General features: G+C 37.7%; 2 long non-coding RNA genes across 4 annotated transcripts in view; one reads left to right on the forward strand and one right to left on the reverse strand.

The window, feature by feature from the left end:
* Window positions 1-319: 319 nt before the first annotated feature.
* LOC144305183 (uncharacterized) overlaps window positions 320-23,983 on the forward strand; it is a 31,314-nt gene continuing 7,650 nt past the window's right edge. The window contains exons 1-2 of one of the 2 annotated variants that reach the window (XR_013372229.1): window positions 320-512; window positions 806-936. This is a non-coding gene — a long non-coding RNA (uncharacterized LOC144305183). The remainder of the gene's footprint in view (window positions 513-805; window positions 937-23,983) is intronic. The other variant, XR_013372230.1, reaches the window with a different exon arrangement.
* The window catches only part of LOC144305184 (uncharacterized), a 38,032-nt gene continuing 16,449 nt past the window's right edge, over window positions 2,401-23,983 (reverse strand). Inside the window, exons 2-3 of one of the 2 annotated variants that reach the window (XR_013372231.1) lie at window positions 13,049-13,152; window positions 2,401-3,093 (exon numbers count right to left, since the gene is read on the reverse strand). This is a non-coding gene — a long non-coding RNA (uncharacterized LOC144305184). Of the gene's footprint in view, window positions 3,094-10,835; window positions 12,122-13,048; window positions 13,153-23,983 lie in introns of those variants that run through there. The other variant, XR_013372232.1, reaches the window with a different exon arrangement.

The raw sequence follows: 23,983 nt of genomic DNA on the forward strand, positions 1-23,983 counted from the left end.
TGCAGGGAGCCTGATGTGGGACTCGATCCCCAGGACTCCAGGATCACGCCCTGGGCTGAAGGCAGGCACTAAACCACTGAGCCACCCAGGGATCCCCAACTTTAAGTTTCTTAAAAGTTACTTGGTAGAGACCATTTGATCTTGGTGATTTATCTGAATTTAGTTCATCAAAGAAGTTTTGGGTCAGCATCTGTCTTGAGCTGTTACCTCTTCTTCCAATCTGATGGCTGACCTCTCTCCTAGGACTATCCAGTTCTAAACTGTTGATGCTGTAGATTTCTGTCTCAACCAAAAATTCTAATTCTAAGAAATTCCTGGGTGGGATGGTCTGCAGAAGCAAAAGACCAAAGATTCCATGGTTGCTGGACCTATTCTTGATTGTCGCTCCTTGTCTACTTGGCTTCCTGACCCACTTCTGAGCCTGCTCCTCTTGTGGGAAGCTTGTTTGCCTAAATTTCTGTTTTGATCCACTTAACTCACAAGCTATCTTTGTGCTCCGGCTTTCCTTTCCGGTAGGTAGTGTCTAATCTTCCTTATTACCCAACCACAGGTTGCGTCCATTTTTATTCTCTTGCATAATCATCACTGCTTTTTTGGCTCACTATCCTGTGCCTCTGCCTTGCTCTCCCGGTTCAAACATCCTGCTTTATCCTCATGTTCTACTGCTGCTGCTGATGCCAACATGACCTAGAACATTTACCCCTCCTTTATCAAGTACCTGAACTCTGCTCTGCAGTAAAAGATACTTGGCCAAGATGAATTTAATTCTATTCCCTTTTCATTTTCCCCCCAAAAATCTATGTAGGTTACAGAGAGAGGGGGATGGAAAATAAAGAACATCAGAGGCAGCATTTTAAAACGAGGATTTGAAAATTGTCAGTGAATCTATAATGAACCATCATTTGATTAGAACGATAGAGCTTCTCTAAATCTACCGTAAGTTAAATTCACTGAATTAACTAAATTCAAATATGATTTTTAAAAGGGAAATAACCAAAAGAGGATGGAAGAAAATTAATTTGTCGATCATTGCCTAACGTTTTAATATTAATAAATTGACTGATTTTGGAAGCATTAGCAAGCCCAGTTATAGATCTAAGGTAGAATCAGAGGTACTATCAGATAAAAAATTGGAAATAAGACATTTACTCCATTTTGTTCATCATAGCTGCCCAATCCAGATGTTAAACTTAATAAGGAATTTAGGTTTCACAAATAGTTTGATTAGTTAAGTATGTTGATCACCATAAAATATAATAGCTAAGGCTTTTTTTTTTTATGTGCCAAGAATTGTGTTAAAAGCTTTACATGCATTTCATGAATTAATCCAAGAATAGCTTTATTATGTAGGTATTATTAGTAGTATTTTTACCATTTTACAGATTAAAGTGTGGATGCCTGGATAAATTAATTACCTCCTTCAACATCATCCAGCTGTTAAAAACTAAATTAGTGATTCCAATGCAGGTTACCTGACTCTAAAGCCAGTGCAATTAACTGCTAAGTGCATCAGGGGAGAATTCTCTCATTGCTCTTTTTTATTCTTCATATTTTTACACTATTTGTTCAGCCTGAACATGAAGGAAAACTATGGTGTTGATTCATTTAGGCTGTGCTGCTCATGTCAATGGAGGGAGCAAAAGGTTAGATCAGTGAACATGTTCTTTAAAAAAAAATACTGTACAAAAATGTCATTTCCCAAGATATTTCCTCAGTCCCTGAACAGACTACCAGAACTGAGAGGACAAAAAGTTACCTTCATATCTTTCCAGACTCCAGACAGAACTCATCACCCAGAATATTTACAATCACATGGGGGCAGTGGAAAATTTGTAAATTTTTAGAATCCTCCTTAGCTATTACCCATTTAGTGTACATGTTTACCAAATATGTTTGTTGTATGCTCTGTGTATTTCTCTTCAGTTGAGTTGCCCATAGCAGGCATTCTCCTTCCTTTGGCAGTTCATGACTGGTACTGGAGTCCCTTGGACTTTATCTTTCCTTTTCCTGCTTCTCCTTTACATAACCACACCCACCTGTCTCTCAGATGCCGCCCAGACCTCACACTCTCTGTGTTTTCTCTTTTCCTCTGCATCCTCTTCAGGTAAAACATTCTCTCTCTCTCTCTCTCTGTTTCTCTTTTTCTCTGGATCTATTCTCGGCATAAATTCAGCAGTTGGTTGCATTCAATTACTTCAAGAAAAAAAAAAATCAATCCATTCTAAATGCTACTCTTTAATTGAATTCAGCTGTAATTTTCCCTTGTCTAATTCCATCTTCCCTACTTACCTGTTGCACCAACCTTATGGTTTTATTACTCAAGTTTCCCTCTGTTTATCATGTTTCCATAAAGCCTTCATTCATTCATCCCTGAGTGTCTGGGCCATCCTACCTTTGGCAATAGGTCCATCGATAGTCCAGATGCCTTGCCTGTCAGCTGTGTCTGTCTGTCCCCTGAGCCATCTTATATGCTTTCCCTAAACGGCACTCCCCTCCCAGCTGAACTTTCTTCTCTAGTTGCTCTCTTATCTTCCAGAGGAGAACACTGACAGACAGTATCCATTTATAGTTCTTCCATGCTTTCTCCACAGATCACAGGCATGATTTGTTTCAGAACATTCAAGAAGTGGAGAGTGGCTGTTGGGTTGTGGTTACCCGATAGGGACCATACGCTTGATATAAATCTAGAGGAAAGAGTCCTGACCCCTGATCCCTTGCCCCCTTCTCTCAGACTTTATATTAACACAGAACAAGGTAGGGGTTTTTCTTTTTCAATATATTACTCTGACACTGAATTGATGCATACAATTACCCAAGACTTCTACATTTCAAAACTCAGTATTAAGTTTTACGTGAAAGGTAAACCATTTTAAAAAGCAGGTGAATACTTCTTTCACTGATAGTCATGCCAACAATTATATTGTAAAGCCATTCTTCTATTGGGTAGATATCTTTGTATAAGGCATATAGTAGGACTGGAATGGAAAGATTTGGTCAAGTTCAGTACACATGGCAGGCATTACCAGTGGTTTGCTGCCTGCCCACACCAGTATCTCCAGGGAGACAGTGGATTTCAGCTGCTGCATCATCAACCTGTTGCCAAGGAAACAAGAGAGGGCAAAAAAATGTCCTCAATGACATTCATTTTCAAGGCAGTCAAGACACCCCTGAAAAGAATTTCAACAGTCCTATGAAGGAAGCTGAAATAGGCTTCTAATTATAAATTCTAAGCCATCTCCTCTCACACCAGGTTATACTGTCTGCTTAGATTTGTCTTTCAATCATTTTCTGTTTACCATGGCATATATATTCCAGCTGTCAGAATAGTGAGAGTGTGTTTCTGGAGGGAGGAAGAGGCAAGGGGAGAAAAGAGCAAAAGACAGAGAGGCTAGGGGAAACATGGCTAATAGCGAAGTGGTTACAACACAGAACACACGAAGGCAAGTGAAGTCATAAGTGCTAACCTGGGGGGCTGACATAAATTTCAGTCCAAATTTGTCAGATTTTTAAATGTTTTTGTAACTGTATTTGTGTCACGACAAATAGAGAAATTCTCTGCACATGCATATGTTATAAAATAGGAGATTCAGTTCAGCATTTATGGTTTTTGATTTTATATTCAAGTACAAAATATGCAGGGCAGGCCTTCTGAGTGACTGCTTTGCACGAGAGGGTTCCCTTCCCTCAGAATGCACAGAAAACATTGTGTTTACCGAATCAGTGTCCTTAGTACTTATAAATTGCAATGTGTAAAGATTTAGCTTTATATAATACGATGTTTGGGGACATACAAGCAATTGTGTGAGAGAGTGTGGACATGTATAACATCAGTCTTTGTGAGGACATTAATGAGTCTGTCAGGTAGAAGTTCTTAGGTATTGAGGCCCTGTGTAGAAAGCACCACTAGCCTGCGCTCAGCAACCTACCCTGGGCTTCCAATCAGTTCCTTTCTCTCCAGCAGCCCTTACCCAGGCCCACCAGCACACTTCCCTCCTCATGGAATTTAAAGCTTTTTCAAATTGGTGGGCCTCAGAACAACATTCTCTGAGAGGAGTACCTATGGAACACCCTAGACCAGTGCTTCTCAACCTTTCGTGTGCATATGAATCATCCAGATTCTCATTTGCTAGGTCTGGGCCAGTAACCTCCCAGATGATGGTGAGGTTGCTGGTCCGAGATCTTAGACCACAGGTTCCCCAAAGGCAGCAGCTGATTCTGATTAATGTCTAATATTGTAACTAGCAGGACCTAAGTACATAATGTATCCATTTTGAATGAAATTATAACACTTCCCACCCCACCCCACCTCTACCCACACTGCTGGAAAATACTTCAAAGTCTCCGAGTTATGGCCAATGGAATGTGAGCAGAAGTGATGTGCATGTCCATTCCCCAACTGTTTCCACTTCTACTGATACCACTGGACCTAGGCCATGGTGTAGCCTAGGAGAAGGAAGGACCATGAGTCCCTAAACCATGTCAAGGAGAATTTGCACATGTTACAGTCACACATTTCAGATTCTATATGAATATGAGATGTTTATCATATTTGAACCATTATGCACTTTCTTTTGGTTGTTAACAGCAGCTAGGATTTGCTTAGTTACATATTTCTCTTATAGGTATTATCACATTATATTGTAATTGTTGGTGTCTCCCACTGGAATGTGAACTTGTGCATATGATAGTGACTGACACATGGTAGGAGACCAACTTTGCTCTATGAATTAGTAAATGTAGATGGTGTTATTTTTCAGTCATTCACCTGTTCAATTCATAGAGCACCTGCCATAAATATAATTCTCATGCCCCATAAAAAAAGACATAGAGAAAGAATCAAGCTTATTTAATTATGCTTAGACTTTAGTTTCTTTCTTTGGGGCACAGATGGTAATGGGTAGGGGGAGGAGAAAAGGTATTGCTACTTAGGCTTCTTTATTTTCATTCAGGGTGTGTGTGACCTTTCCATGACAGATCTGATTTCCATGGGAGATCTGATTGCACGGAATGAAAAGGGGTGAAGGAAAGGGTGTTGAAAAGTAAATATACTTATCACACTTCCTCTTTGGTGGAAGTATATGGGCAGTGAGCACAAATGCATGGAAAATTATAGCCTCAAGTGATTAAGAGGAAAAATATATATGAACGATGTATTTTATGTGTAGCTATATATGGCTATATGATCTACCCTAGCTATATATAATAGCTATATAATATTTTGTCTATTATTTGGATTTGCTTCTTATGCTGTGTCAGGCCTTACGTATATTATGTAAGCTTTACAACAATTCCTATGGAATAGTATGTTCATGTTACTGACCCAGAAGTTACGTCTCAGGTAAGAGAGGTGAATTGTCTGATGACCTGAACTCATCCACATGGTTTCAAAGCTCAGTTTTCCCCCAGCTTCATTACACTGAGCAAAAAATGTACTTAGGAAGACTTTGTTATAGAATATTTGAAAACAGAATTATCCTGGAAATTTAGGACTTCTGGTTGTTGTAGGTATTTTGTGAGACCTTATAAGCAACTATACCAGAGAGACACATTATCTCAGTTTCCAACTTCCATGAGAGGCACTCATGCTAGATGTGTGATCCTATGGGATGGCATGGAGGAGGGGTAAGGGACACTGCCTGGGGATTATCCCATGCTTGCTGAGACAGCAGCAGAAATGAAATAATTCCTTCTTTTACCAGTAAAGGAAGTGAGAACTATGATGTCCTTTACCACATTATAACTTGGGTGAGTTACTGGGAAGCAAAAACTCAGGTCTTCTGACTTGTAAACCCTGTTGTCCCACTGGACTGGCTCTTCCTACCTCTGAAGATGTGGGTCAGATATGCTCAGGGCTCCTATAAAAGAGTGGAATATTGGCCCTTTTCTATCCCTTTATTTTGACCTTTTAAACCATAATTGAGGTACAGGTATCTCAGTTCACTCTGTTAACTGCATAAATTCTTATAAAGAAACTCAATGACTCCCAAATTTCCAAATCTAGCTTTATTTTTCTCTTTTATTTTCTGAATAAAAATACAAATGAATACAGTGGGAAATGCTTCCTTTCTGGAGTCCACAGTGAACAAGTATCCTTTGTATTTTTCAAGAGCCATCCCTGCTCTCATCCTGAAACCTAATCCAAACACTTCTTCAAATATTATACTTTCCCTCTGCTAATCACAATACCATTTGTAATTCACATCACACAATTTATTTTACTTGTATTGTTCCCAAATTGCTTTGCATATGTAAACCTTCTGGGCTTAATTGGGTTATAAGAGTTAGGAATATGTCTTGCCCTTATATGTAAACTCCTTGAGGGTAGGGCCTACACCTTTATAAGCTCTTGCAGCTCCTAGAGCACTTGCACATGTACTAATTGCTTATAAATATCAGCAAAATGAACTACACTCCTTTCAAAGTCCTACATTACCTGGGACAGTGCTGGGCCCATAGCAAAGTATCTAAGCAACTAGGAAACCCCATATATATGGGGTTTACCCGTATGTATGTATGTGTTCATAGCTGTGTCGCTAGTTCCTAGCACAAGGAATGGCCGATACAAAGTACTCAAAAAATACATGTTGAATGAATGAATGTTCATTGCATGATTTCTCCAAATTCCTCTTTCATTCTTTCACATCTACAAAGCTAATCACATAGATCAAAGCTTCTCAAATGTTAATGTGCATATGAATCACCAGAGGGACTTGTTCAAATCCAGGTTCTATTTCAGTAGATCTGGAGTAGGGCCTGGTTCATTAAGTATGGCATCTCTAGCCAGAGCCCATGTGATGCCCAGGTAGTCTATCGATCATACTTTCAGTGGCAACGTTATAGATAACCCCATAAAAGATGCAGGCCTTCCACGTTTGAATTGAATCTTACCAATGTACATCAGGACATGTCTCTCATAAAATGTGTTTAAAGAGCCTTACTTTGCAGCCTCTTGAGAAAGAAGTCCTGGGGTACTAAATCTGTATGCACCGAGATGAATATTATAAAGTTACTAAAACAACACTATCAATATTTAGTCATTTAGATCTGCTACATATGTATTGATCAAATCTAATTATGCTTCAATATTGAGCCTAATTGGAGAGTCTGCCATTTAAAGATCAAACTAATGGGGTTGCCATAAGGTTTTTGTGTATGACAAAGAGGCAATTACATTAATATCAAGAGGAATTGTTCAGGAAGTTTGCCAATGGGAATGAAGATTTCTGGCTATTGGAAAAGGATTTAAAAAATAACCAAACCTCTCAGTGCTATATGAGAGATCAGCTCATTATTCAGTCTTGAATTTGTCTCCATGCTAATACCAAAAATGTCAAATTAACTAAATTGAGTTAAAGTCTTGGGACCAAGGAGAAATCAAATGTAATGTTTAGCTATAATCATGCTATAGATTTTTTCCCATGTTTCATTTCACATGTGAAGGTCTATAACCCACCATACCCAGCATTTACAGAAGTAGATTTATTAGGTGTCATTTGGTCACCTCTTACGTCTTCTCAGAAAATAATCTTTGCAATTAGGGTCACTGTCTATACCGCAAATATTTTAAAATGCTAATTGGCAAGCTCTGTGCTATGCAACCATTGGTAAGGTAGATAATAATAGGTTTTACTGATTACTAAGCAGTGTTGTGCTATAGCCAAAAGTCAAAGGGCTCAATTCAGTTGTGAAGGGAACTGATTTTTCATCTGTTGTTACTGCAGTAGACGCCATAGTAATCATCATTATTGCAGTTATTTTGTAGAGGCATCCATTGTAGAAGCCCTGAGTTCATTTTCCGAATGCGTAATCAAATTTACTCCACCCATTTGCACACACCATAGAGCATTTTGTATCTATTCAGGTAATGCTTTGATACTGAGCCTCATGCATGAAACTTAACACCGTGTCCAAGATGTCTGAAAGAGCTCAGTGGGTAGTTTTAGTAGAACAGATTTTAGGAGATGATACAAATTAGATAGGTCAGCCCCATTTTCCTTACTTGGGCCCTACCCTTCTTTCTGGTATTGATCTTCCCCAAATTCACTTTCCCATTAATGAGTCTTGAGATTTGGGTAGAAGAGTGATAGAGAAGCATAGGCAAAGGAGAATATTGGAATGTTAGGGAAAGTGGTGCCAAAGGGAAGGTTTTCATTTGTTTAAGCTAGAGGTGGAGAAACTAAGGGTCAGGGAGAGGAATATCTCCTCCCTGGAGAAGCAGCGTAGGAGAAGGAACGGGATCTGGATAAGGACAGGAAATAAAGCCTGTTTCAGTGTGCCTTGATAGTTTCAAGACAGATGTAGACTTACAAGAAAAACAAAACAGAATGGCAGCTTTCATTCTCTTCTACCCACTTTAACCTCCAAAACAAGTTCTTTGGAGATTTTAGTCCTTGGATTACTGTCATTTTTCTCAGCACCGTTCTTGCCATAATTCTTCACAATTTTAATGTCCACATAAACAATTCTAGTCCCCTTGTCCTGGATCCTTGCTTGATGGCCTCTCATTTCATTCTCAGACCCCATCACTATCACTGTTATCTTTGCAGCTTGTTGCCTCCAGAGCCCTGACTACGATACTTGGCCATTGAGAGATCTTGTCACCTTTTCACTGTCTTTAACCCTTCTGGAGCCTCTACCCGCCTCCTTATGCAGCTTGGAGTCCACACTCCATCGTTAGAATACATACACTTGCGTGTATCCTCAACACATTTGCCTCCCTCTTTGTCACAACAGCAACTTAACACAACTGTATGTTCATTAATTCTAACAGTCTATCTCCTCCGTCCCTGTGCTCTGGCACCTGAATGTGACTGGAGAAAAACTCACAAAGTGCTTCATCTCTGTCCTTAAGCAGGTCTGCGGAGCTGCCCCTGCTCTGTTCACTCTTTCACTCTCCAAGATGGTTATTTCATAACTTCTCTTCTAGCCTCAGTCTCATCTCATGACTTCACTTCCCTGACCACTGAAAAACCAGAAGCAATCAGAAGAGAACTTCCACAAGCTTCTACTACCACCTTTAACCAAAGACTAAATCCTGTGCCCATACACTCCACTGTTGTTTTTGTCACTATGGTCCATGTTCCTATGATTAACTTTCCATTTGTACATTAACTATGATAACCGATATTATTTTTCTCTCTATTGGAGGATCAAATTTTCCTTCACTATAGGTTATTCCTAACAGCTTACAAAAATGATGTGATTCCTCTCATCTTAAAAACAATAAAACAGGGGTGCCTACCTTTGGCTCAGGTCATGATCCCAGGTTGCTGAAATTGAGTCCTCTGTGGGGCACCCTGCTCAGCAAGGAGCCTGTTTCTCTCTTTCCCTCTGCTACTCCCCCTGCTTGTGTTCTCTCACTCTTTCTCTCTCTATATCAAATAAATAAATATGATCTTAAAAACAACAACAACAACAATAAAACAAAAACATGTCTCTTGGCCTCACTTCCCTTTCTGGCTATCTTCTCTTAAACTCATCTCTGGCAGATTTTGACCCATCTTGCACAAAACAGAAGCCACTCTTATCAAGGTTGTTAGTGACTTCCATGTCATTTGATCTCCTTATAACATTTTTTTAAAATTTGGATGTCACAATATCATCTTTTCCTGGCTTTCTTCTAATCTTACAGGCCACATATTCTCTACTTCCTTTGCTGATTTCATCTTACATCACCAAACTGGTAAACTTTGAGAGCTCCGGGATCAGGTTTAGACCTCTTCACTTTTCTAGCTACACTGAACCTCTTGTTGGTAACTTCATCTAGTCTCCTATCTTTAAATACTACCTATGTACTGATATTTCCAAAGTTCTCTCTCCAGCCTGGACCTCTCTGAATCTCAGACTTGTATATCTAATTGCCCACTCAATATGTCCACTTGTCTGTCTACCAGGCATTTCAAACTTAACATGACCAAAACTCAAATCCTGGTCATTTCTTCCAAACCTAAGTGGCCACCGAATTCTCTCTCTAAATGACAACACTTTCCTTCCACCCACTCAGACTCAAATCCTTGAGTTGTCATGACTCCTTTTCAGTCCATAACTAATCCATCAGCAAATCCTCTTGGCTCTACCTTTGAAATATATTCAGAATCTGATCACTTATCGCCACTTTCCACTCTGATTTACTCTCCATTGATTTCATTTGGATTACTGCAATAGTGTCTCTTAACTGACCTCCCTGCTTCAGCTCTTTAGCACGTACAGTCTATTCTCAACACAACAGCCAAGGAATCATTTAAAAATATGTCAGATCATGTAATTCTGTTCATAATCCTCCAATTTCTTCTTATCTGACTTCAAATAAAGGAAAATGTCTTTACAATAGTTAAGACCTTTTGGTACATCTTTAGTACCTCTTTGGCTATCTTTCTTACTGTTTTCCCATTGTTTCACTTGACTAATCCTTGAATATTCTGGTCACATCCCACTTTAGGGCATTTGTACTGTTCTTCTGCTTAGAATAGAACAGTTCTTCTTTCTAGATATCAATATTGTTTACTTCTTTACCTCCTTTTGCTTTTATCTCTCATGCTACCTTAAGTTTTTCCTGACACCTTTCAGATTGCAACCTCCAACCCTCCATTTCCCTTACCTGCTTTTTTTCATAGTACTTATCATTATCTGATACTATTTATTTTTTAGCTGTTATGTTTATAATCTCCCCATTAAAATGTAAGTTCCATGACAGCTTGAGTTTTTTGCTGTTTGTTCATTTTTTCATACCCAGGGCTAACATTTTCCATCCCTATAAATCATGTACTGAATGAATGAATGAATGAATGACATACAATTCTGATGAGCTTTCAAATTTTGTTTTATTTTTGTTTTGTTTGTGAGTAGCATATAGTATTAGGAAAATCTCAATCCCAGATTTTTTTTTTCCAGAAGATTCTGAGGTTATTAATCTAACACAATGCTAAACATTTCTAATTAAATGGGGAGGGGAATATCCATAGTTATCCAGATGTTTTAATTACCCACAATAAACCCAAGTAATAACCCATTTCTAATCTCTTGGTAACAAGAATAGTTTTAGGATAATTAGATTCCAAGTGACCAAATCTATGTTGCTATTCCAGTACTCGAGCTGATAAACCATTAGAACAATTTTTTTTTTAAATTTAAAAACAGAAACCAGGGCAAAATGGGATCTAATTAGAAAATTCATTTTCAGTCAACTGTTTAGGAATCAATCAATTCTCTGTCAGGTAATATACATAGCAGTCACTAAAAGCCCAAATATGTTCATTCCTCTGGGACAAGAGATACTTATGTGGTCACCTTCTTTTTGAATCTCGCTTTCTTCTACGTTATTTTAGAAAAATATTCACATTGCATTTTACGTGAAAATAATACATGGATAATTTAGGAGTAATCTAATATGCTCCCAGGAATTTAGTAGGTTATTTTCCCTCCTTCCTTAAGCATTGTCATTTTTTTGCAATTATTCTAATGCCATTTGTGGAGGAAATTGTTCCCTATTAAAGGAGTTTCAGGTAATAACTGTCAGGTGGGATGGAATTTAGGTTGGTGGTGTCTTTAGTGAGAGCTTTCCTCTTCCTTCTGTACATGTAATTCCATTTTTCTACTTAGTAGCAAAAGTAATGGCAGAAAAATAAGTCAGATTATATTAATCATTTGCTTAAAAACAATTCCATGACTTCCAACTCTATCTAGAATAATATCTAAATTCTTTTTCAGGACTTTAAGATCTTGTATCATTTAGTTACTGTGTTTCTCTCTCTTAATCTCACAACACTGTCTCCTGTGTTCATTTTCATCCAGTCACAAAGGTTAGCAAGATTTCCTCACCTCAGGACTTCAGCACATTCTCTTCACTCAGAATAGTCTTCCTTTGAATATTCCCACAAGGCTTATTTCTTTTCATCACTCTGTCAGTTGTCACTTCTTCAGAGAGTCCACTCTGCCCATTCTAATAGCAGGTCTCCTCTATGCTTATTCTCATCTCCTTGTTTGTTTCATTCATGAAAATTGTCACAATTGTACAGTTATTTTTACTCATTTGCTTCTTTACATTCTTTTTGTCTGTCTTCTCCACTGGGTTATAATTTCCATGAGGGTAGAGATTACGTCCTTCTTCTGCCTTCTATGTATTCTGTTGTGATGAGATGTTGAGTTTGAGTCTTTCACATATTCATAATAGCTGAAAGCTCAGAATCAATGAGATCACCAAAAAAGCATGTGAATCAAGAAGGAGACTGTGGATAAACCCCTTTAGAAGTAGAACCCTAATATTTATGGAGCAGATAAAAGAGAAAAGGCCTCCTAAAATGATCAGTGCTGAGTGGCTTAAGAAAAGAGAGAGAACTGTTAGAAGAGAAGAGGACAGGTAAGATATGCTGTGTGCGCTGTTAGATCCCCAGCAGTCAGTACAACACCTAATGTTTAGTAGGCACTCAAAAAACATATATCCAACTGTGGGTAAGATGAAAGAATAAGGAGAACAGGTTCAACAATACCAAATGTTCTGAGGAAATCAGGAAAGATAAAGTTTTAGTAATTATGAGACTACTGGCCACCTTAACAGGAACATTCACTTTCTAACATATTATATAATTAATTTGCTTAATTTGTTTATTATTGTTTTCATCCTCTGCTAGAAGGTATACTCTGTGAAGTCAGGAAATCTTTGTTTATTCACTGACATATCCCAGGCTCCCAGAACAATTTCTGAACAAAGTCGAAAAGGTATTAGAAATGTTTAAAGCCAAGGTTTATATACAGAAAAGAATTGTTTTTTTAGAGTGCTTAATTCTTTAGTGACCCCACAGAACAAGAGCATTCCTATATTATCAAATCAGCCATTGCTTTACTAGTGAATCAGTTGGACATTAAGTGGTTCTAAGTCTTATGCTCAATCATCCCCACAGTTTTAGTATGTGATTTGGAGATAGGTTTAAATGTCAGCAACAATTATTCATTGTTCAATCGGTTCAGTGGAAGTCCATCCCTTAAATCTTAATGTAACAACAATAGCAAAGACCAGAAGGCCTGATTTTGTCTTTAGCATCATGGTACATACCCCTTCCTGCTCACTGATGTTATTGTAAAGAACATGTCACACCACGAGAAATTCATTGAAGTCCCAGAGAGCCTGAACTTTTCTGCAGATCAAGGGTTCACCACCTGAGAGAAATTTACAAATATTTTATCTAATCAATGGGACTAGTTCCATAACTGGCAGATTATTTAAAAATGTAATGTACTCATTTTTATAAATTAGACTATGCCTCCAAAGGCTTTTATTTTTCATTCATTTTTCACAAGCTTTCCTGAGAAACACATCTGTTTTTATTTCCTGAACTCATTAGGGAAATACAAAACTGGCTTTTTCATGGTTTGGGGGGTGGACCCTTTTGTAGTTCTTATGAATACATTTTTTACTTGGTCTCCTTATTAAATATAAAATTGAAAATGTTTAAAATTGTCTCATGTTTAGATATTTCTTGATATTGTGGAAACTGCTCTATGCCAACTAGACTATGGCGTTTTGGGATAGTAAAGGAGAGAGAAGATAATTAGATGGCATGAAGAAATGTTAAGTGATTGGGAGAGGAGAATATATGAAAGATTTAGGGAACATTTTGAAAGGAGAAATAACTGCCTGTGTGGGTGTTTGTACATGGAGATTGAAAATTTTAAAACTAAGAATATATATATATATTTTTTTATAACAGGTGTGTGTCACATATTTAGATGTCAAAAAACTATCATTACAAGTGGCACTAGAGCCAAAAGTATTCAATATGAGAACATCAGTTCATCAAGACTGTCAAATAGAGGAGGCATATGTTCTGAGTACTCACCACTGATTGGTCAGCTGCTGTTTCCATGGCAATCCATGTACAGCTCAGACATTTTTTTTTTCTCCTATTCTACATTACCTCTATTACATAGCAAAGAATGCTAAGATTAGTAAACAGACATATTTGGTAAGTGTAATATGGCATCACAGTCACTAAAATTGTGGCTGATTATTCTAATTTTGGAATAGTTACAGTCTATATCATACCTCAAACTGTGGCAAAGCAGTAAAGAAACCTTATATTTTGTCTTCTACTTGGGAAAAATGTCCTTTGTTTAGACAGTTTCTTGAACACACCACACAGGTTTAGGAAAACAGTGATGTGTGCCTTAAGCTGGAAAGAGTGAATTTACTAGAATTTTAGAAATTTCATAGATAGATAGATAGGTAGAGATAGAGATCTCCATTTATTGTCTATGTATTTATATTTGAATTTTACATGTGCAGTAAACACGTTTATCTTAGGTGTGTCTGGCATCTGAACAGTTCTTTTAGACTAAAACTAGTCCCCTATACTCTAAATGTGAATCACAATCAATCAATCAATCAATAAATAATCACTACTCGTCAAAAACTGGAACCAGGGAGATAGTTTTTCTCTCAGGGTATTGCTACTGTTCCCTTCTCTAAATGCTACCAAAATTTGAATCCTCATTGAAGTCAACTTGCAGCTATGTTGGAATTAACCATCTATTTTCCATTCACTCTGTTTTTATACAGTGCCTGGTTTGTCTTGGGGTGGGGAGAATTATTCCATCCCCATTCTGAGACCATTCACTCTGGTGGAGCAAACTCCATTCTAAACTCCAGGGCTGAATGAGACTTAGCTCCAGGACCCTACATTCTTTTGGTGATTGGGCCAAGGATGACAATGGGGCCAAGGCCATGCCAAGAATCAGAGTTAACTGATTGGAGTTAAATTAACTCCAAACAGAGTTAATTCTGGAACTTTTGCCTGAGCAACCAGAAAAGAGGCAAGCTTCGTTCTCTGGACACTATCTGGGAGGGTGTGAATCTGAAGCAGCTAGAGAGACAGAAAGAGAACACCTGCTTGGGAATGAGCTACACAGAGGAAGGCAGAGACAAGAGACAGAGGGAGCTGTAAGGCAGGAATCATAATAGACTTCCCTTATTGAGTGCTCTAAGAATTAAATGAATTTATAATAGGAGGTACTTAAGTAGTATCTGACATATGGACAATGCTCAATAAATGTTAGTGATTATTATTATTCACATTGTTTGGATCCTCTTTTAAAGTCAGCTTTAATTAGTTTTCTGTCACTGTAACTGAAAAGTCTCTTTCTAAATATATATATATATCCAATATCTATGTATAGACATATATATATGAAATCTCAAAAGTAGTGTGCATTAATGTTAAACTTTTACTCTTTACCTAGCTACTCTGCTTATAGACATGTATCTGAAATGAGATTGAAGTATATGCATACAACCATTGCAGTATTACTGATACTTACAAAAATCAAGCATCTGATTTCTCAAAAAGAAGAAACCCAAGCAAATTTAAATAACTTAAGGGAAGTTATGTGGTCATATATTATGCTGCCATTAAAATTATGCCCATTAAGTATTTTTAATGTATTGGTTTATGATGTTATGTGCAATGAAAAAAATAACAGAATATATAGCATGTATTTATAGTATATGTACATACAATATAATCTCAAGTACATTAAATAATTATATAAAAAGAAGACTTGAAGGAAAAACACTAAGATATTTGTAGCTGTTTTCTCTGAGTCTTGGTACTACGAGGGGCTTGAATATTTTCTTTCACTTTTCCATATTTTTAAAGTGTCTATAATAAGCACTTAGTATTTCAATTATTATTTTTCATTATCTGTACATTCATGGAATTTCATGCATTCTAAACAATAGACCTGATATGATTGTAGCCACATAGTTAGGAAATGAATTTAGAAAAATGCAGAAATACAAGAATCTTAGAAATGTTCTCTAGTTCCATCATTTTTAGAGATTTTGTAGGAAGCTAAGTCTGAGAAGTTGTAACTTACTTCAACATTTGACAGTATTTGGCAGATATTTTAAGACTCCGAAGACATGGATGTGAATCATATTTCATTTTTTTTTCATTTCTATTATAACACATTTTTTTTTCTAAATGCAGCAGAGTGGACTCACTGATCTAAATTTGCATCTGGTTTCCATAGTAACTGCTTTTGGGCTTTTAACATTAGGCACCACCTGTTGTTCTGTGGACAAACCACCAAATAACATCACAGATTATAGAGGAGACAAGGGGTCCATACACCTGTCTCCAAATTGCACTTCCCTAATGTGCCATTTCTCACTGATATTTAGCTGCGCACTAGCATATACCTAAGATAATCTCCTTGCCATTTATGCACACACAGCAGCTGTAGTTCCTGAATTTAAAAATATTAAATCCATACTTTCACACTGTTATGGCAATATGGAGCTCACAGCTAGGAATAATAGGACATTATATGTAGATCTATAGAGCTATGCAGTTTATTTCATGTGATATTTAGAGATTCTGAAAATTACAACATAGTTACGACTCTCTCACACAAATTCTCTGGTTTTCTACATTTGCACAACAACACACACACACAGAGTCACACTTCTAAATATATCAAGTTATTTTAGAAATTGTGCAAACCCTTTTTCTCTGATTCATTTTTAGGCTTTCTTACTTGCAAGAAACCAGCTGTTGGGGAAGACATAGGGATTTTCCTTAATTAAAATGATTTCTCATAGCTCTGATTCAAAGACCCTAAATTATGATAGTAAGAGTTTCTCTCCCTGGCAATATTCCTTTGCAAAGGGCAAAAGAATTTTCAGAAAGTAGCTTACTTAGACTTTATCATCCCTTGGATATATGTGATAAAACCCTTAAGGTAAGCGAGAAAAGACTCAAAGGCATCTTGAAAAAAATATATAATCAGCAGCTCAAAATGGTGTAGAGCATATATTGTGAGAGAATGTGGCTCACAGTTTAAAACAATCCATTGATACAGAAGCATTCAGTTAGTCGATGACTCTATGTATTATTTATTTATCTCTGTTTGCTGTTCAACATCTAGTGTTTCCTGTTGGAGAGTTAATCCAACCTCCTGCCACCTGGTAGCCAAGTGAGGAATTCTGAGAAGCAGATCAGATTCTCCCTGTCAATCTCAACTTCTAGAACCCATGTTGCTTTTGTAAAGGCATGATCCCCTCTCTGTTGTGCCTTTCTCTCCTCTTTCCTCTCTTTTTCATTGTGAGACAGTGGAAAGAGGCTTAGTTTTGAAGGCAAGCAGGCCTACTTATTTTTTTAAGATTGATTTATTTATTCATGAGAGACACAGAAAGAAAGAGAGGCAGAGACATAGGCAGAGGGAGAGGCAGGCTCCCTGTGGGGATCCCCATGCAAGACTCCATTCCGGGTCCCCCGATCAAGCCCTGAGCCAAGGCTGACACTCAACTGCTGAGCCACCCAGGTGTTCCAAACAGGCCTACTTAAAACCCCAGCTCCACAGGCATTAGCTATGTGATCTGAGCCTCAGACCTCTCCACAAAGAGGTAGTAACACCCATCTCACTTAGTAGAGTGATAGTAAAATGTCGGAAAGCAGATAAGCATGATACTTGGTAGGCACTCATAAGTTTTAGTTCCCTGATCTTTCTCTTCTCTGAAGGATTTCATGGATCTTCAGTTGGAGGTGAGACAGGTCACCTCTGGGGGCACTCAGAACCCAATGCTGCCCCCTCCCACTCAGCTGTCACTGAGCTTGTCCTTAGTTCCTCTTTCTTACTAACCACAAGAGTAGCTGCAACAGCAGCAAGAGTGGCCCTACGGCTTCAGGGACCAGTTGTAGCTAACAGTTATCACCTGCTGTTCCAAAACTGTGGAAAAACCGAATATAACTTCCAAAATCCCTGAAAAGAAGCAATCAAAATAGGATTAAAGGACATGGTATTTGCAAAGTGCTTAGCATAGTGCCCAGCACACAGTAAATGCTCAGTAAATGTTATCCATTCCCATAGATTATTTTTGGAATGAATGGCTAAGTAGATCAGTAAGGGCTCCACTGGATGTTTAGTTGAACAGTATTAAGTGAACTGAAAGTGTTGGTGGCCATGAACATGAAACCAATTTCTGTTTAAATGAGAGTCTGCAGAGGTGAAATTTCAGATGAAATGTGAAGGGTAGGATATCTCATCTCTCTCAAGATGGAGCACTAGGTTAGATCAAGTTAAGATATAACACATAATACAGACATTAATTTCACTCTCAGCTGAAGTCAGCACAGAATGACTCCCCCAAGTCTTCTGCTTTGGATTTTAGAAATATTATTCTGGGACATAATAATCTCTAGTGTGAACAAGAGTGAGAGATAAAGTTCTGAACTTTTCATGATAGCTGCAAACTCTGTCAACTTTAGCATTAAAATAGGAAAAGAAATAGATCAAAAAGAAAATGTTATATTGCTGGTCTAAAAGCTACAAGATGAAAGTCGCTCTTTCCACCCCCAAATCCTCCCACTGTAGTCTGAAGGAATATTGATGATAAGTAAAATCTCTTGCTTAGAACAGTAACATTTTAGAGGTCAGAAACATCATGAAGGTTATGCAAATTAGAGACTCAAACTGGAGTCCATGGGATAAATTTGGGATGATGGTGGAAGAATCTATGAACCCTCTGAAATTATATGCCAAATTGTGTGTGTGTGTGTGTGTGTGTGTGCGTGTGTGTGTGCTTTCTGGAATGCTGAATACCTGAAGGAAGAAATCAGGGCACTGACTGGGATTTCTCCTTATATGAGGAGGTGGCTGAGTTGATGCCATGGGACTCAAGAATAAGGAACCAATCCTTTGTAAACATTTACTGACTAGGAGTTCACAGGCTGTAAGTTCATCAATAGTGAGGCAAGCCCTGAAAATAAAGGGAAGCGGCCCAGCAAGCCCCTCCTTCTTGAATCAGGGAAGACTCTAATTTGTACAAGTAGTGTCTTCAGTCTTTTTTAGGCACCTGGGCCCAAGAAAAACTATGTAAACTGTGGCTGCTCCTGCTCTGTGTGGCTCCTCATTTCCCAAATATTTTGCATTTTGGTGTAGATAAGTTAGAAATCCAATGTAGCTTTACTGACATCTGCATATGTGTGGTCACTTCCTGTTAATCTCTAATACTGCAATAGACATGATTCTGAAGAGATGATCTGTGGCTTTTACAGGGTTCCTAAAGGGTCCTTGACTTCAAGGGCTTAAGAAGCACCTTGATAGATGAATAAAATGATCTTATAGGTAAAGGAAGTAAAGTCTTTGAAAAGTTAGGAGATTTTCCCCAGAATAACCAGCAGAACCATGACTAGGAAACGGTTGTATCCAAGCCCAAATCACAATTTCCACCATCAACTCTTGCAGAATCTAAGTACTTTAGGGGCTGTCTGGGTCAATTCTGGCTGCTATAACAGAATACCATAGACTGGGTGGTTTAATTAACAGACATTTATTTCTCATAGTCCTTGGATGCTGGAAGCATGAGATCAGGGTGCCAGCTTAGTCAGGCTCATGGTGAAGTCCCTTTTCTTGCTTTACAGATGGCCCTCCTCTCCATATATTTTGACATGGAGAAGAGAAAGGAAAGATCTCTTTGGTATCTCTTCTTATAAGGGCACTAATCCTATTCACGAGGGCTTCACCCTCATGACCTAATTACCTCCCAAAGGTCCCACCTCCTAATATTAGGGGTCAGGATCTCAATGTATGAATTTTGGAGGGACACACACGTTCAATCCATAGCAGGAGCCTCAGAGATGATCAAGTGAGCTAGTGTCAACATCACAACATTCTAAATCAGGAGCAGAAGTAATTCCATGGTTTGTATATCTCCTATTTTATAATCTTGGTTTCAGAGAGAACACCTTAAACCAGGGCAATCAGGTAACTAGATGACCAAATCAAGGCAGTAAATGAACCATAGGCATAAAAACTAACATTTGTTTCTGTCAACAAGATGCTTTCCCAGGAAAGCCCTTGCTCCATACATCATGGAGAGAGCAGCCAGCAACAGCTAATGTATCTCCCTCTTAGTTTAGCTGCACATGGCTTGGCCTTGGCAGTCAAACGTCTTCTGATGGATTTGTGCCTCCATCTCCAACAACCTTCTTATTTTTGTTTCTAATAAGATTGACCCATGGGAGTGTTCTGGGAATATTCCAGGGAAGACCACTTATCACCCTGACAAAACTATTCCACTAAAACAGCATCTCAACTTAGTGGTTCTTTCAGGTCTCTCCTTCTCACTCCCTGCCTTTGGTCTTGGTCCCCTCTCTACCTATTTTTCCTCTTCTGATCTCATCACCTCTTTCTGTTAGGGTCCAACTTTCTTGCTTCCTTTTGGTTGCCTATCTTCCTTCGTAGGTTGCCCTGTATCTAACTAGAGAACTAAATCACGCCATTTGATAAAGATGTTCTTGAGCTATTCATCAGCACGACAACAAAAAAGGCTCTCTGGGATTTAAGAATGTAAGACATGCTATTTTAAAGTGAGACAAACGGTCCATTTCATGCAATGTTCATGTCTTAAAAAGTAACATCAAGATGTTTATAGAAAAATATGGTGGCTCTCTATGAGATCAAATTCTAGTAGGCAAAGTATTCTGAACATTGTCAACTTTCCCTTAACAACCCATCCCATTGGTAGCAACTTAAAATGTTTACTAGGTACCTGCTATATGCTAGGCAGGTACCTAGTTCTTTAAGTTCTTTAAGTACATTTTCTCATTAAATATCACAAGTGTCATTGTCATCCCCATTTTGTGGGTGTGCAAACAGGTTCAGAGAATTTAAGTAGGTAGTAAGTGGTACAGCCAAATTCTAACACAGGCTGGTCTGCCTTCATAGACAATTTTAACTACTATGCATATGACACACATGCATTTAAAATATAGTATCAACAGTTCTAATTTTAACTACCTTTTATGTTAACAAACTCTATGCTGTTACTATTGAACACATTGTTTCTGTGTGCCTCTCATGAAAGATGTTCTTCCTTTCATTTTTTTTTCTGAAAGACGTTTTCAAATAATGTAATACATTCTAGGTTAGCTTTTGGTGAATGGATCCACATTCATTCTATCACACCAGGAGATACAAAATCTAATCAGTGGGGGTCCCATAGGGAAAAAAAGGGCTGGGGGGTGGGGATGATGAGGAACAATTTCTCAAATAAATAATATAAGAATGTTTTATAGAACCAAAAGACATGAATCTCAAGCCCACTGAATCTCCAGCATAGTGATTGAAAGAAAGACACTCCTGTCATGGAAATTCCAAACATTAGGAGTAAAATCAAGTTTCTCAAAATTTGCAGAGAGAACAATAGGTTATATAGGAAAGAATAGCTGCACACTTCTAGACAGTCATCCACAAGAATCAGGAAGATAATGGAGACCTACCTTCAAAGTACTTCAAATGTTAGTGAAACAGGTCTAGCCTAGAATTCTTTACCCAGACAAGCGAGACATCAAGTGTGAGAGAATAGAAGCTTTCTTCATGAAGCTGCTAGAGACCATACTTGACCAAAATGGGAGCTAAAAACAAGAATGAGGAACACATGGACCCCAGGAGACAGGAGATGCAACAGTGCAGAGCCAAAGGCAATCTCCAGAGTAATTGGGAAGGAAAGGCCCAGGCTAATAGTTTAGTAGCAGAGCAACAAATCTGATTGGAGTAGGAAGACAAGAGTCTCAATGATGAGCCACCTTCACATGATTATAGTAATAAAAACACTAAATACAGATTTAATGAAAATAAATGTGCAAGATGTGAAAGACAAAGCAAAAAAAAACTTTATTGACAGAAGAAAAGAAAGCCTTGAGTAAAGGAGAGGCATGTCATGTACCTTGATAAAAACATTAGATTTTATAAATATGACAAATTTCCAAAATTTTTTCAAAAGCAATTTTTATTTTATTTTTAAAAAAGATAATATTTGTTTATTTTTGAGAGAGAGAGAGAGACCACATGAGCAGGGAGAGGGGCAGAGGGAGAAGCAGACTCCTGGTGAGCAGGGAGCCCGATGTAGAACTCCATCCCAGGACTCTAGGATCATGACCTGAGCCAAAGGCAGACCAACTGAGCCACCCAGGTGCCCACAAAAGCAATTTTTAAAATGTAATCTGGTCACTTGTTTCTAAAGTTCTAAAAAGCAAATATGTATAGGTTGCAAATACATTTGGGGTGCCTTTTTTCTTGGATAAAGAAATTTATCAGAAAGTTTGAGTGATTTTAGCATTAGCCAAAACCAGATTCAGGTCATAGATAGGAATTCAATGTCTAATTAAGGTGTTTAAAAGCAGGGGGGGACACAATAAACCAGAAAAAAACAGGAGGGTTTTTACAACAAACTGTTAATGATGAATAAATAGCTTAAGAGTAAATGTGGGGGAACAGACACTCTCATGCATATACAAAGTGATGCAACTTGACAAAATCTATCAAAATTTCATGTAATTATCCCTTGACCTTGCAATCCTATTTCTCGGTAGTATTGCTAGAAAAGTAATGTGTACAGCAATATTTGTCGCAAGATTTTTTTTTTTATTACAGCAAAAGATTGAAAACAACATACAAGGGATGGAAAGTGATTTCCAAAAAATATTGTTAAGTGCAGTAAAGAACATGGGGCTCCTGGGTGGCTCAGTTGGTTAAGTGATTGCCCTTGGCTCAAGTCACAATCTCTGGGTTCTGGGATCAGCCCCACTTCTTTTTTTTTCCCCCACTTCTTCCTCTCCTCCTTACTTGTGTGCATGCTCTGTCAAATAAATAAATTAAAAAAACTTTTTTTTAATGCAACAAAGCACAATTGCATATTATAGTATATAACATTTGTCTATAAAAGGGGGACAATTGTGAGTGTATGTATGTGTGCATGTGTTTGGATCTGTACATTCACTATATATACATTTATATTTGCTGATCTCTATATAAAGTATCCTTAGACACTGATAACATTAGATTTTTCAGGAAAGGGAATGGATGGATGGATAGCTGGGTGACAAGTGTGCGATAGGAATTTTCTTGTATTCCCTTTATGGCTCTTGAATTTCGAACCATGCAGCCATAATGCTTTAAGTCTTTAAAAATTTAAAAATATTAAAATAAATTAGTATTTTCATAATTGGTTTTGGGAATAAGTAGGCTAATTCTTTAATATCTGAGCTTAATATTGCCAGTTGAAGCATGGCTTGACACAGCTAACAGATAGAACCAATAGGTCTCCTTCCCTGGCACTTTGGACATTATTCTGTTATAGCATTTATCACATCCTATTGTGATTCACTATGTATGTTTCTATCTTGCTTAGTGTGAAGTGTGAAGACCTCTATAGGGTGAGGATAGATCAGATATTCATGGATTCATATATTCATTTACTTATTAACTAACTGCTAGACAAGGTGTTTATTCAACCCTGTATCTTTCGTGCATGGCCTGGCAACTGACATATAAGAATTCAGTGGACCACATTTTAGATGATGCATGAATAAATGAATAAGGTGAATTCAACAATTCATTATAGGATTCAGGATGATATATCCTTAAAGTTGGTATTGTTCATAATCCTTAGGACTTCTATCTTTTCTTGACTCAAAAGTTAAGCTGCAATCATATTGAATATACATTCCAAATCCTCTATAAAGAAAATTTTTAATTTACCTGCCAAATGATCAAGCTCATTCAAATACAAAGGAGACTCTAAGGTATCTTTAAATATTATTTTTTTCCTGATATAGTTTTGCAAATATCATAATTGTATCAGAATAGTCAGAAGAAAAGAATGTTTTTAGTGCAAAATGTTTCATAATTACAAAGCATTATGCATCACTTGGGCCAAATATTTCCCACAATAGCCCTGGGAAGCAGGAGATTTTGATGAAGCTAAGCAGAAAACAGCAGTGTGAACAAACGATTCCTACCAAGTCATACAACACATCAGTAGCACAAATGGATTTCACCCAAACAAATCTATGCTCTCGGGTCATTGTTTCATCTATTTCCTCTCTCAAATTAAAAATGATATTGAGGCTGAATGTGAAGAGGTCATGGATACATATTGATAAACTCACCCAAACAGCTCTTCTAAGAGGGGATAGGATATTAGAAG

Source organism: Canis aureus, chromosome 35, assembly GCF_053574225.1.
Source record: "Canis aureus isolate CA01 chromosome 35, VMU_Caureus_v.1.0, whole genome shotgun sequence".
Lineage (NCBI taxonomy): Eukaryota > Metazoa > Chordata > Mammalia > Carnivora > Canidae > Canis > Canis aureus.